Source organism: Trachypithecus francoisi, unplaced genomic scaffold (genome assembly GCF_009764315.1).
Source record: "Trachypithecus francoisi isolate TF-2019V2 unplaced genomic scaffold, Tfra_2.0 Lachesis_group12, whole genome shotgun sequence".
NCBI lineage: Eukaryota > Metazoa > Chordata > Mammalia > Primates > Cercopithecidae > Trachypithecus > Trachypithecus francoisi.
Window position 1 is genome coordinate 61,260,663 of NW_022681457.1, and position 13,071 is coordinate 61,273,733.

A 13,071-nucleotide genomic window follows, 5' to 3' on the forward strand; every position below is an offset into this window, starting at 1 on the left:
TCATGCTCACTACCCAGGATACAGGTTAATCGTACCCCAAACCTCAGCATCATGCAATATACCCACATCACACACCTGCACAAGTACCCCCTGAACCTAAAATAAAAGTAATGAAACTATTCTAAAATTGATTTTGGTGATAGTTGCAAAATTGTATGAATATAATAAAACCACTTAGTTGTACGTCTTTAAAAACAGAAATTTAGGCCGGGCGCGGTGGCTCACGCCTGTAATCCCAGCACTTTGGGAGGCCGAGGCGGGTGGATCACAAGGTCAGGAGATCGAGACCATGGTGAAACCCCGTCTCTACTAAAAATACAAAAAATTAGCCGGGAGCGGTGGCGGGCGCCTGTAGTCTCAGCTACTCAGGAGGCTGAGGCAGGAGAATGGCGGGAACCCGGGAGGCGGAGCTTGCAGTGAGCCGAGATCGCGCCACTGCACTCCAGCCTGGGCGACAGAGCGAGACTCCATCTCAAAAAAAAAAAAAAAAAAAAAAACCGAAATTTAGAAGTTAATAAGTAAATAAACAAAAACTTCAAAAAAATTGTCTATGAATAGCATCCAACGCAGCAGGGCCAGGAAGAGGAGCTACTGAGGAAAAGGGGGCCCTACCCATCCTCAGGCTCAGCTCCAGCGCCCCCACCCAGCTCCCCTGCAGCCACAGAACCCAAGATTCTGAACCTCATCATCCCCCCACCGTCAGCTCCAGCCCCATCATACCTCCCACCTCCAAGCAGATGTATCTTCATTGACGTGATCCTCTGAAGGATCCAAACAGCTAAACTCAAGCAGGACCAAGGACCAAAGTGGGGCCCTCTCAGACCCGTATGAACAGAATCGGCCACAGTGATGTGTCCAAGAAAGCCCTTGGCTAAGAGGAGCTAACAATGGCGCCACAGAGAGGCCACAGCCAGGCTCACGGGCACCATGGTATGACAGAAAGAAAACTAAATTATACCACTTGTCATCATTAAGAAAAATTTTCATCTTCGTTCTTCATTTGAAAAGCACTATATTTAATGAATGCGTACTGAGTCATGACACGTAAATGACTAAAATATAGGAATTATACTGGGGTCAACTAACGTATTTTAAAACCTTGAAATTAAGGGACCTATTCATGCCTGTCTCCAGTGTGACTCCCAGTCATTAGGGTCCTCTGCATGGCTGCCCGTGAGCAATGGGGAATGGTGGATATTTCTACAAGGGGTAGCTCAAGCTTCCTTGCAAATTCCATTATGGTCAAGATGAAGAAATCTTGCTCACCTGTTTGCCCATCTTCTGTGGGTCTGTGATCTCTTTAGGTGTGTATCCAAAGCAGGCATTGCTGGTCTTGTGCAAGGTAAGCCCTCTTCCAAAGGCATAGTTTGCAGATTCATCACTGATGAAAGGTGGAGCATTGACACCTCCTGTGCTTCCAAAATGGGGGCCCACACCAGGTGTGCATCAGGAGAGTGGCTGTTTCTCAACTGCATTCATCTTCTTCAGTTTCTACAGGAAAATTAAGATACCTCAAAGTCTGAAGTCTGCCAAAGTTTGCATGAAAAATGGCAAAGAGAAAATAAAAATGGCAAGATCAACCAGGAAACCTGAAGTGAGGAAGTTCGAACCATCTTCCAAGGTCCTGACACTTTTAGGTTGAAGTGGGCGTATTTTTGTTTTTCCACCCTCAAGCTATCAGCTCTTTTCTTGGTAAAGCAGTATTCTGAATTTCCTTTGGTGAAGCCACACCTTCCATTCTCAAGCATGAATTTTGAATAGGGTTGACCTCACATACAGCACCAAGGTTGGATGCCATTGTAAGTCAATCGATGTATGCCTTTACCCGAACACAGGAATTCATGGCCCAATTCTGGCCAAGTTATTGATGATTGTGTATAGATACAAAGATTGCATCTGTCAGAAACACATATATTCATGAAAGGAGGGCTTAGAGCTATTGAGAGGGGGAGGTGATATTGTGTGGAAACTGATGATGACACCAATACCAAGAGGGCCCTTGGGTACGTCTTTTAATGTGCTGGATCAAACCTCACCTGAAGGAGCAATCTGTTGTTTACAAAGGCCAAGACAATTTCCTCTCTTTTTTAATCCAGTGAGAGTTGGGTGGGTTTTATGGCATGCAGTGCTTCCAGAATATGGAAAGTCCTGTGTAGAATCCTGTGATCTAGAACATAGAGAAGCTTTTCAATTGCCTTGCCTCCAATAAACACAAAGATGACTGGACTTAAAGCAAGTTGCAGGAAAAGAACTGATAACAACAGTAAAGAGAGGCAGCTGTATCAGTACCAAGACACATGGAGCTCCCAGCTTTCTGAGAGCTGGGGGTCGGGTCACACACAACCCCATTGTTTGTGGCTGACCTCTTTTCTTATTTATCAAATCCCAAACCATCCTAGTCTTTTATACTTGGAAACTACCCCTGCCTTGAACTGTCCAAGCCTGTCACTGATTAACTACTCCCTGCTAACTAGGCTCACTAGTATTGCTGGGATTCTGATGGAGACATACAAGGAAGAAAAATGACCAAAATTCCCCCCACCCACATTCTCCATAAAACATGACATGATTCCACCTGAATTTGACCACATACCTTGAGGCCACTGCAGTGTTAAAAGATGAAGCTTAAAGAATGGGAAAAGAGAAAGTTATGATAGAGGAGTCTAATGTCTTCAACTGTGGCAAGAAAGAGAGGTTGAGGAAGACTCCATGGTTGTTTCTGTCTTCCCAGCATTCAGATGAGGATACAAACATGAAATTCCAAGCTCTACCAAGGTGGAAAAAGTCTTAAATGTCATCTACTCTGACCCTTAATTTAAAGTTTTATTTCCTCCCCAACCTCTCCTACAAATGTCCACATAGCCTGTGTTGAATACTTCCAGTAATGGGGAACTCACTCCCTACAATCCCTTTTTTGATTAGTGTTGAAAGTCTCAAGTTTTCCCTTGTTCTGAGCAAGCATCCACATCTCTGAAGCTCCCATCCATTAGGGATGTTCAAAACTCACTGTTCTCTCTTCATCTGGAAGCTCTTCAAATATAGAAAGCCAGAAATCATGGTCCGCTAGATGTTCCTATATCTGGATTGAATATTCTCTATCCATTTCTCACATTGCCTTGGTTTAGCATGTCTAACCCTGTCCCAGTCTGTACTGATCACAATACTATCTACTGTGGTCAGGTCAGCATGGCAAGATAGAGATCCTTCTCATCACCTCCACGTTCTTTACACTATACTCCCATTAATACAGCCACAGTTACACTGTGGTTAGACAGACCAATAGGGATTTAGACCGGTGGAATTTCTCCTCCTCATTTTTCAACAAAGGTAAGATATGCTGTGCTTATAAGAAATCCACCTTAAAATTGTCATCGATGCCCCCGCATTTTGGGCTGGTGAGAAAGCACATTGCCTGGTGGTGAGTGAAGAGCGTGCCAGTCTCCATGTAGTAGGAGGGAAAAAAAGGTGTTTTCAGCTTCAGAGATGAATGTGTAAGTAAAAGCGAAGGCTACCAAATTGAAACTGATCAATGTAGGCCACCCATCGCTAATTGTCACCCAGCTATTTTGCTTCCACTGGTCACGTAGTGGGTGACAGCCACAGACATTGATGGATTCTGACCTAGACTAGAAATCTGGTTTCTAAAAAAGAGAGAGAGGAAAGAGAGAAAGATGCAATGAAATTAACGGCCCAGCATGAAGAGAAGGGAGTGGGAAAAAGGCGGTGTCTTTGACAGCTCAAGCTGAGGAGGGAAATTAGAAAAGAAAGCCGACTCCACCGCCATATGTGTTAGAGCTGGCCGGGACAGCTGGAAGAAATATCGCCCAGCCCGAATCCCTGGCCAGGATTGTGATCCATGTCTGCATACGGCTATCAATAACCCTGCATGATTAATGCTAATGATTTATGTTAATTTTGCCATAAGCTTTATTTGTGCCCAGTGTTGAACTTAAGGATGTCAAATCATTCCTTAGGAGGTTGCTAGAGATCTTTTAAAGCAAAGTCTAAAATATAATGTCTGACATTCCATATATCACGGCCCCAGCCTCCCCAACATTCTTTGTTAGATGAGGGTCACCGTCCCCCATGTAATTGCCTCTCAGTCAGCAAGAAGTCTTTGGGAAAGGCTCCACATTACAGGAAGGATAGCTCCACAGGGACCTGCAAGTTCCTCTATTTGGGGGGGGTGGGGTTGGAAAGTCCATCCCTGACACCCCATCTGTCTCCATGGGCTACCATTTATCCAGGAGGTAGGGGAGTGCATAGTGAGTTCCTTGAGTTTCATCTTGGGTGGCTGTGAATCAGTCACTTCACTTTGAGAGCCTCAGTTTCCCTTCTGTTACATGATGCCGTGGTGGGGGGATGCTCAGCCCACTTGCCAGGAAGCCTGGCTCAAACTCTGTAACACCATGTGATGCATTGTGCTCTGTAATACCCTCCATACCCAATGCACTGCATTCTCCAAAACTGCTTTGAGGGTCTCGTTGCATCTCCAGAACCAAGGCTTGGGGACTGGGGGTCCAGAGGAGATCTGAAGATCTGGCCTTTCAGGTCATCACCTGCCCACCTTGCGTCTGTCCAAATGTCAGTCACTGATCCAGATGACCCCTTTGATACATCCTCTATTCACTCCCAAAAGCCAGTCAACACCCTTCTATGAGGCTAGCCCTCTACGAGGTTCTGGACTCTGATGTGCAAGAAAGGTGGGGCCAGGCAGTAACTTCAACCTCTCAGACATGCTGAAACTTAAGCCTCAAGGACTAACCCAGTTACAGAGCATAGTACCTGGTGGTGGTCAAGCAGAATGCGTGTCTACCCTGCAGAGGACAAAAGGAGGCCAGGTCAGACAGATGCAGTAGAAATGGAAAGAGGATGTCACTAGCTGGCCCAGTGCAGTGGCGCTGGATGGGACAGCCATCCAACATTAGTGCAGCTCACCTGGGGGTTCAAGCTGCATGCAAGTCAGGGGCCCTAGGAGCTCCAACCTGGCACCTCTGCCCTATCTGTCCCTCACTCTTCTCATGAAATCCTGTCCAAGACTGCCACTGTCCTCTGCAACCGCAGGATTCCCCCAGCCTCCCCCTTGGCTCCAGTAATCAGGATTCCTTCAAAAGCCCATTGAAGACCTAAGGACCAGTAGCTTTTCCACCTGTGAACCACTCACCTTGTCGGCAGCTGCCCTGCCTTCAAAATGAAACCCAGATCCAAGCCAGGACCCAACTAAAAACCCAAGCCATGGGGGAGGTAAAGATCCTCCTCCCCCCGACATTTTTCCCCCATCTCTTGCTAGAAATTCATTATCTATAGCTTAAAAGCAACAATTTCTCTATGGGTTTATACCAAGAAGGAAATATTCTATCTGCTCTCTTGGCTTCCTGTGATGGGGCTCCACAAAACCTGTTTGGTCTGGGCTGTACGGCGAACACCTGTCAAAACGTATGGACCATGCCATTTATCAAATAATCTGCTCCAAGAACAGATAGGCACTATCAGCAATCTGGTATTGATCTGTACAGGCCCCTGCTATTGTTCATCCCTGCATCCCGAATGGCAGCAGGAATTAATGAAAGAAACAAAACAATGCATACCAATCACTCAGCCGCACAACTTTGTTTGCTGCTCTCATTAAGTTGGGCAAAGTTTCCCCAGCTAACCCGAAAGCTTACTTGGGAGGGGTGGGCCCAGAAGGCCGACCCTCTGATTCACCAGCAGCCCCTCTGGTTATCCCTCTTCCTCTTCCTGACCTCCATGGGGCCCTTGTCAGATGCCCCTGCACCTCTGAAACCTATGGAAGTGGAGGTGCTAGTGGCAGGCAAGGACCCCACCTGAGTCTCTCCCGGAGTCCAAGCAGAGATAGCCATTCTTCTGACAGCCCCTTGTGTTTAAGCTGTCTTTGTGCAGGGCCTTCTTCCACACACAGTCTTGCACTGGGGAGAGATCTGTCCACAGATTCCACACACAGTCTTGCACTGGGGAGAGATTTGTCCACAGACAACACCTATAGGCCCCCAAGGAGAGTCTAGGCATCGGCAAGAAAGAGTGAGTCAAACCAAACGTTTCCCCTAAAGGCAGGTCCTGCAGAGAGATACACACCAATGCCCAACTGTGGACCTCCACTAAACAATGAGCCCTTCCAACACACACACAGTCACTCCTGCCTCACCATCACTGCCTATACCTGAGCAGGCTTCAAGGCTTAGCTTAAATAGCACCTCCTGAAGGCTTCTCCAATCCCTCCAGCCAAAATTGATATCTCCCCCATCTGAGCACTCACCATGCTTTACGTGGGCTATACAAAGTAATACACTTTGTATCTCCTCCATCTATAAGACTTATGAGTAGAGGTCCAGGTAAAACAAGCAAAAATAAACTTCTGAAGTCAAGGACCTAGATGCAGTCATCATTGCAGCCCTACATAGTGCCTAACACTATTGACAATGGGTGGATGGATAAATGAATGGATGACAGATAAATGGATGAATGGATAGGTAGGTGAGTGGGTGAATAAATTGATGGAGAGATGAATGGATGGATGAATGGATGCGTGGGTGGATGGATGGATGATAGATAAATGGATGAACGCATGAGTAGGTGAGTGGGTGAGTGAATGGATGGATAGATACACAGATGGGTAAATGGATGGATGGGTTGGTGGATTGATGGATGGATGGATAAATAGATGGGTAGGTGGGTGGATGGATGGATGGATGGATGGATGGATAGATGACTGGATGGAAGGATAGATAGACCAATGGATGGATGGATGGATGGATGGATGGATGAATGGATGGATGACAGATAAATGGATGAATGGATGAGTAGGTGAGTGGGTGAGTGAATGGATGGATAGATGAATGGATGGACGAATGGATGGGTAAATGGATGAGTGGGTGGGTGGATGGATGGAAGGGTGGATGAATGGATGGATGGATGGATGGGTGAAAGGATAGATGGGTGGATGAATGGATGGGTGGGTGGATGGATGGATGGATGGATAGATAGATAGATGGGTGACTGGATTAAAGGACAGATAGGCCAATGGATGGATGGATTGATGGATAGATGGATGGAATGGATGGATAGATGATGAATGGATGAATCTGAACCACGTGGATTAAAAACTCAAGAGTGCACCATTTCCATAGCCATGACCTCACAGTGATGGCATCCTGATGATGGGTAGCACTAGGAATTTCACTTTTCTTCCCAAAGCACGAAAGTATCTCCTCCTACTCTAGCCATAGTGCCAAGGAATTTTCTTATCCCGATGGGTCAAAAGGAGACACTGAGGTCCAGAGACAATGAAGGATTTGCTTTGGATCATACAGAGCCTCAACCACAGACATCCTGAAACTAAAGAAACTTACTCGCTGTCTGGTATAATCAAGAACCCCACCCTATCACCTCTTCAGGACAAATATCTGAACCCCACTTCCAGGAATTTTCAAGGCCATGGTGGAACCAAACCACCACCATAGACCCGCTAAGTCAGTGAGTGCAGGTGAGCTCACGCCACGCCTGAGAGACCTGAATTCCTGCTCTCTTTGGAAGCATGCCTTGGAGGGATGCCTTAGTTGTCCCTGTTGAGGGTTCAGAGGGCCCTGCATGTCACCCATACTGAAACAGTGAGGCCGTCCCTCTTTGGAGGACCCTCCTTGGCTTGGAGGAAGGCTCAGGAAAAAAAAATCCCCAAGAGTGAATCTTTCCACTCAGCTCAAGTTTTCCGGAGCGGGCGCTCACCCCACATTCAGGAGATGTAGCAGAGACAGAGTGGCATCAACCAAAGCCTCGCTCAGCTGGGCGGGGCCTCGAGGGGGCCAAGAGACACTTACATTCTGGAAAGGCACAGACCAAATGGCCGTGTTGGGCCAGCCAGGCATGTGACATGCAATTCTCTGAGGACAGACGGCAAATCTCCACTCATGCAGGGCCCAGGTGTGGGGGTCGTTCCCCCGGGCTCCCACCTGGAGTTTCCCTACAGCCTTATCTGGACACTGGGTCCTCCCCAAGGTCCACATCACACATCTGCATTGCCAGGGCAGGAGGAGCAGCGGTCGCTTGTTTCCAAGTAAGGATGACAAGTGTGGATGAGAAGGGTGGGTAGGCTGGTGGGCGGGGAAGAGAAAGGAAGGAGGAGAAAGTCGGAAAGTGACAGGGAAACAAATAAAGCTAAAGTCTTGGTTCCTGCCCTTAAGGATCTGGGAATACAGTGGAGAAGGAGAGCCGTAAGATCACAGACTCAAGCAAGGATAAGAAACCAAACTAAAGGTTCTATAACTACATGTGGGTTCACCAACTCACCACTGGCAAAGTCAAATAATAAGGATGAGGTGTGGTGGAAGGAAAGTGACTTTACTTCCAAAGCTAGTAGTGGGGAAGCAGCCACGCGCACGCCTAAAGAAACTGCTTCAGCTTTTTGGGTCAAGGGGAAGAACTTTAAAAGGGGATTTTGGTATGTAGGGCATGTAGGAGTGACTGGGGATGCTAGTCTATGTGACTTGTTTTGATGACTATCTTGAGCTGTTGCCCCATCTGGTGAATGGACTGGCACCATCTCAGGTAGAACTGGGTTACAAATTAACTGCAGCCTTGAAGTAATCTCGAGGAGGGGAGAATTCCACAGTGGCTCGAATTGTTTTAAGATTTAGTCTCCAGAACTTCCAAACAAACACAAAATTAAATAAGGGAATCATCATGCAAGGGGTGCCTGGCAGAAAGGAGAACAAAGGCTATTATCTCATTATTAGAGGCAAGACCAGGAATGGGCAGGAAGGAGAAAGAAAAAAAATAACGTTTAAAAGCAGGACACTCACTGGGCATGTAGCTCACACCTATAATCCCAGCACTTTGGGAGACTGAGGCAGGAGGACTGCTTGAGCTCAGGAGATTGCAGCCAGCCTGGGCAACATAGACTCCATCTCTGCCAAAAGAATTTTTAAAAAATACCCAGGCATATGGCCGGGCGCGGTGGCTCAAGCCTGTAAAGCACTTTGGGAGGCCGAGACGGGCGGATCACGAGGTCAGGAGATCGAGACCATCCTGGCTAACACGGTGAAACCCCGTCTCTACTAAAAAATACAAAAAGCTAGCCGGGCAAGGTGGCTGGCGCTGTAGTCCCAGCTACTCGGGAGGCTGAGGCAGGAGAATGGCGTAAACCCGGGAGGCGGAGCTTGCAGTGAGCTGAGATCCGGCCACTGCACTCCAGCCCGGCAGACAGCGAGACTCCATCTCAAAAAAAAAAAATACCCAGGCGTAGTGGCACGTGTCTGTAGCCCCTGCTACTCGGGAGGCAGAGGTGGAAGATCACTTGAGCCCAGAAGACTGAGGCCACAGTAAGCTATGATCACACCACCGAACTCCAATTGAGATGACAGAGCAAGACCCTGTCTCAAAAAAGAAAAACAAAAGAAAAAAGGTCACAGTGCCATGCTTAGGAGTGCCTCTTCTTCAGGAAGTCTGGGGATGTTCAGAACATCAGGAGGAATTCCCTAAATCCCTCCTTTCTGAGCTTCCAAATCTCCTGTGCAGTGCTCACCAGTGGGTAGGCCAGGATTTAGGGACAGAACTGTGTCCTCTTGAATTCCTGCAGGTAAATGCCACAATGATCAAAGGTGGTACTCACCCCCAGTCCAGCTGACCTCAGCAAAGGCCTGTCTTCCGAGGCGGGTCAGTCCTCACCTGCTCTTCTGCCACCATTCAAGTAGAAATACAGGTTGAATATCCCTTATTCAAAATGCTCTGGACCAGAAGCATTTTGGATTTAGGGTATTTTTCAGATTTGAGGATATTTGCAAATATAGGATGAAATACCTTGGGGATAAAACTCAAGCCTAAACACAAAATTAATTTACATTTCATATACACATGAAGGTAACTTTATACATTTTTGTTGTTGTTTTGCTTTTAGAGCAATGTCTCACTCTGTCACGCAGGCTGGTCTCAAACTTCTGGCCTCAAGAGATCTTTCCACCCTAGCCGTCCAAAGTGCTAGGATTACTGGTATAAGCCACTGCACCCAGCCTACAAGATTTTTAATAATTTTGTGCATAAAACAAAGTTTTCTTTTGGTTTGTGTTTTGTTTCTTTTTTTGAGACAGAGTCTCACTCTGTCACTCAGGCTGGAGTGCAGAGGCACGATCTCAGCTCGCCACAACCTCCACCTCCCAGGTTCAAGTGATTCTCCTGCCTCAGCCTCCCGAGTAGCTGGGATCACAGGCATGCGCCACCACACCAGGCTAATTTTTCTATTTTTAGTAGAGAATGGGTTTCACCATATTGGTCAGGCTGGTGTCGAACTCATGACCTCAGGTGATCTGCTCGCCTCGGCCTCCCAAAGTGCTGGGATTACAGGCGTGAGCGATCGTACCCCACCACGAAACAAAGTTTTGACTGTGATCTGTCACATGAGGTCAGGTGTGGAACTTTCCTCTTGTGGCATCATATCAGGGCACAGAAAGTTTTGGATTTCAGAGCATTTCAGATGTTGAATTTTTGGATTAGGTATGCTCAACCTGTTCAGCATTCCTGAGCACGCCAGGACTGCTGGGACTCAAGGAGGTAGGAATGAAGGACAGGTCCTTTTTCACTGACTCCTGTCCCATCATAGCAAAATCCACAAAACCCCGAGAATGTGCTGGAGAGCAGGGGGTCCGGAAGGCGGGGAGAGGGCCTCACAGGGCCTTATCCAAGGAATCCTACCAAATTCAAGAATGCAGAAACGGAAGAGCCTCTGGCGTGAGCCACAGGCCACTCAGCAATGTCATTCGCTGCCCCAGTTAGTGCCGGAAGCACCAGGGCTCCGGATGTGAAAACCCACTCTGCGCGTCCATTCCTGATTGCACTGGGAGCTCATCACGGGAATTTCAACCCACAGCAATGCTGCTCAGTGTTTCGGAGAAAGCCATTAGGCCAGGTCCCCATGCTGTCGTCAGGCACTGAGGGTTGACACCCGAGTGGAACCTGGAGAGCCGATGGGCACAGCCTGGCCACACAGCCACTTACATCACCTCTGGAGGCAGTGGCCCTGCCACGTTCTGGGACATGAGCAGCTCAGGACAGAGCACACTGAGCTCAGCACTAAGGCTCACACATTCACCAGGTGACTACCACTGCCCACACATGCCCCACTCTGCCCTTCCAGCATCCACACGCACCTCTGGGCACACAGCCAGTCCCACACCCTGACACTCTCAGCCTCCATCCCAGTGCCCACAGGCCCGGTCATCTAGGCCAACTCCAAGAAAGCTGACAGAGCAGCAAAATCCACCTTCGTGGCCCTGGAGTGGTGACACCAGGTGCCTCCCAGATGGCTCTGGTGAGCCGGGGGGCCACTACACCAGCACGCTGCAGCTGACTCTATGTAGGAAGAGTCACTTGGAAATAGGTCATGTGTGCTGCCTGCATCCCCTTGAATCAAATGGGATAGTGGCTTGATGGGTTCTTCTCAGGACCCTGAATGCCAAGGTCTCCATCCTACCTTCCTTTCCATGACCACATGACATCTTCACCTTGGAAATGAGCTGCCAGCTTGCTCCGCTCTGCAGGCTTGATTGGGAAGGGCTGATCTCTTCTCTCTCTCTCTCTCTTTCTCTCTCTCTCTCTCTAACGCTAGCAACTCATCAGTGTACCTCTCCCTAGGAAAGTAGCCATTTCAATCAAATATCTGCAGGGGCAGAGCCTAGGGCATGACGCGAAGCAAGATCTCAGAACATGGTGGGAAGGAGACCCATAAGATCACAGAGTCGAGCAAGAACAAAAAACCAAACCACAGCCCCAAACCTGGAAGCATCTCTTTGGGAACTTCAAGTGAGATCCCCCAAATGCCTCCATTCTGAACTTCTAAATATCTCTGGCTCAGCGCTCACCCAGGCTCTGACATCCCCTGAAGACCCCAGCAAAGCCTGGATCTGGAACACCACCGTGGGTGGCAGGTTTGCAGGGAGCTGTGCTCTGTAGAGGGAGGCACAGGAAAGAACGTTTAGGTAGGACTTGCTCATCCTCCCAGGCAGCATTGCTGTCATGGGAATGGGGGCCACTCCTGGGCAATTAGGATGTTTCATGCTGCTCAGCCCTGACTGCTCCAACACCCATGTGGGCACGTTCAATGAAGGCTAGATGAGAGGGCACCTGATACGGTTTGGATATTTGTCCCCGCCAAATCTCATGTTGAAATGTGAGCCCCAGTGTTGGAGCAGGGGCCTGGTGGGAAGTATGTGGGTCATGGGAGTGGATTCTTCGTGAATCCTTGGTGCCCTCCCCACAGTAATGAGTGTGTTCTCACTATGTTAGCTCACACAAGAGCTAGTTATTAAAAGGAACTTGTCACCTCTTCTTCTCTCTTTCTTGCTACCTCTCTCACCATGTAACACCCCTGCTCCCTGTCCACTTTCCCCCATGACTGAAGGTTTCCTGAGGCCTCACCAGAAGCCAAGCCGATGTGGGTGCCATGCTTATACAGCCTGCAGAACTGTGAGCCAAATAAACCTCTTTTCTTTGTAAATTACCCTGTCTGAGCTATTGCTGTATAGCAACACAAAATGGACTAACACAACACCCAAGCAATTTCCACCCCTGCATCCTCTCTGCTGCAGCCATGACTGAGGTCACACAGCAAGGCCAGGATGTGGAAGAGGTTAGCCACTAGAAAGTCAGTGTCTCTCTGTGGCCTGACTTGGTTTGACATGCACAAATTATTTTTTACTTTAATTACCCAACATTTAAAAATCAGGTTTTGCTTTTAAGTCTGTACTACCACTTCTACATAAGTAATGGAGGACTAGGCAATTCTGGGTTGCATTCCTTCCTGGCTAGGTCAGCTGGGGCAGGGTAGCCGTCAGTGGGGCTTCTATCCCATGTCACTGATGGCACTACCTGCCTGGCCCCTAGAGGTGTCTGGTTTACAACTCTGGGGTGAAACATGACTGCAGATTGAGATATGATATAGAAGTTTCCAGAGGGCCAGTGGGGTAATAGTTGGCCATAGTAAGCCATGCTTCCCGGTGACCCTAAAATTATGTGAGTTGGAGAGCTTATTCACCGGTGAAGGATGCTCTCCTGCACGTTACCAGGTCA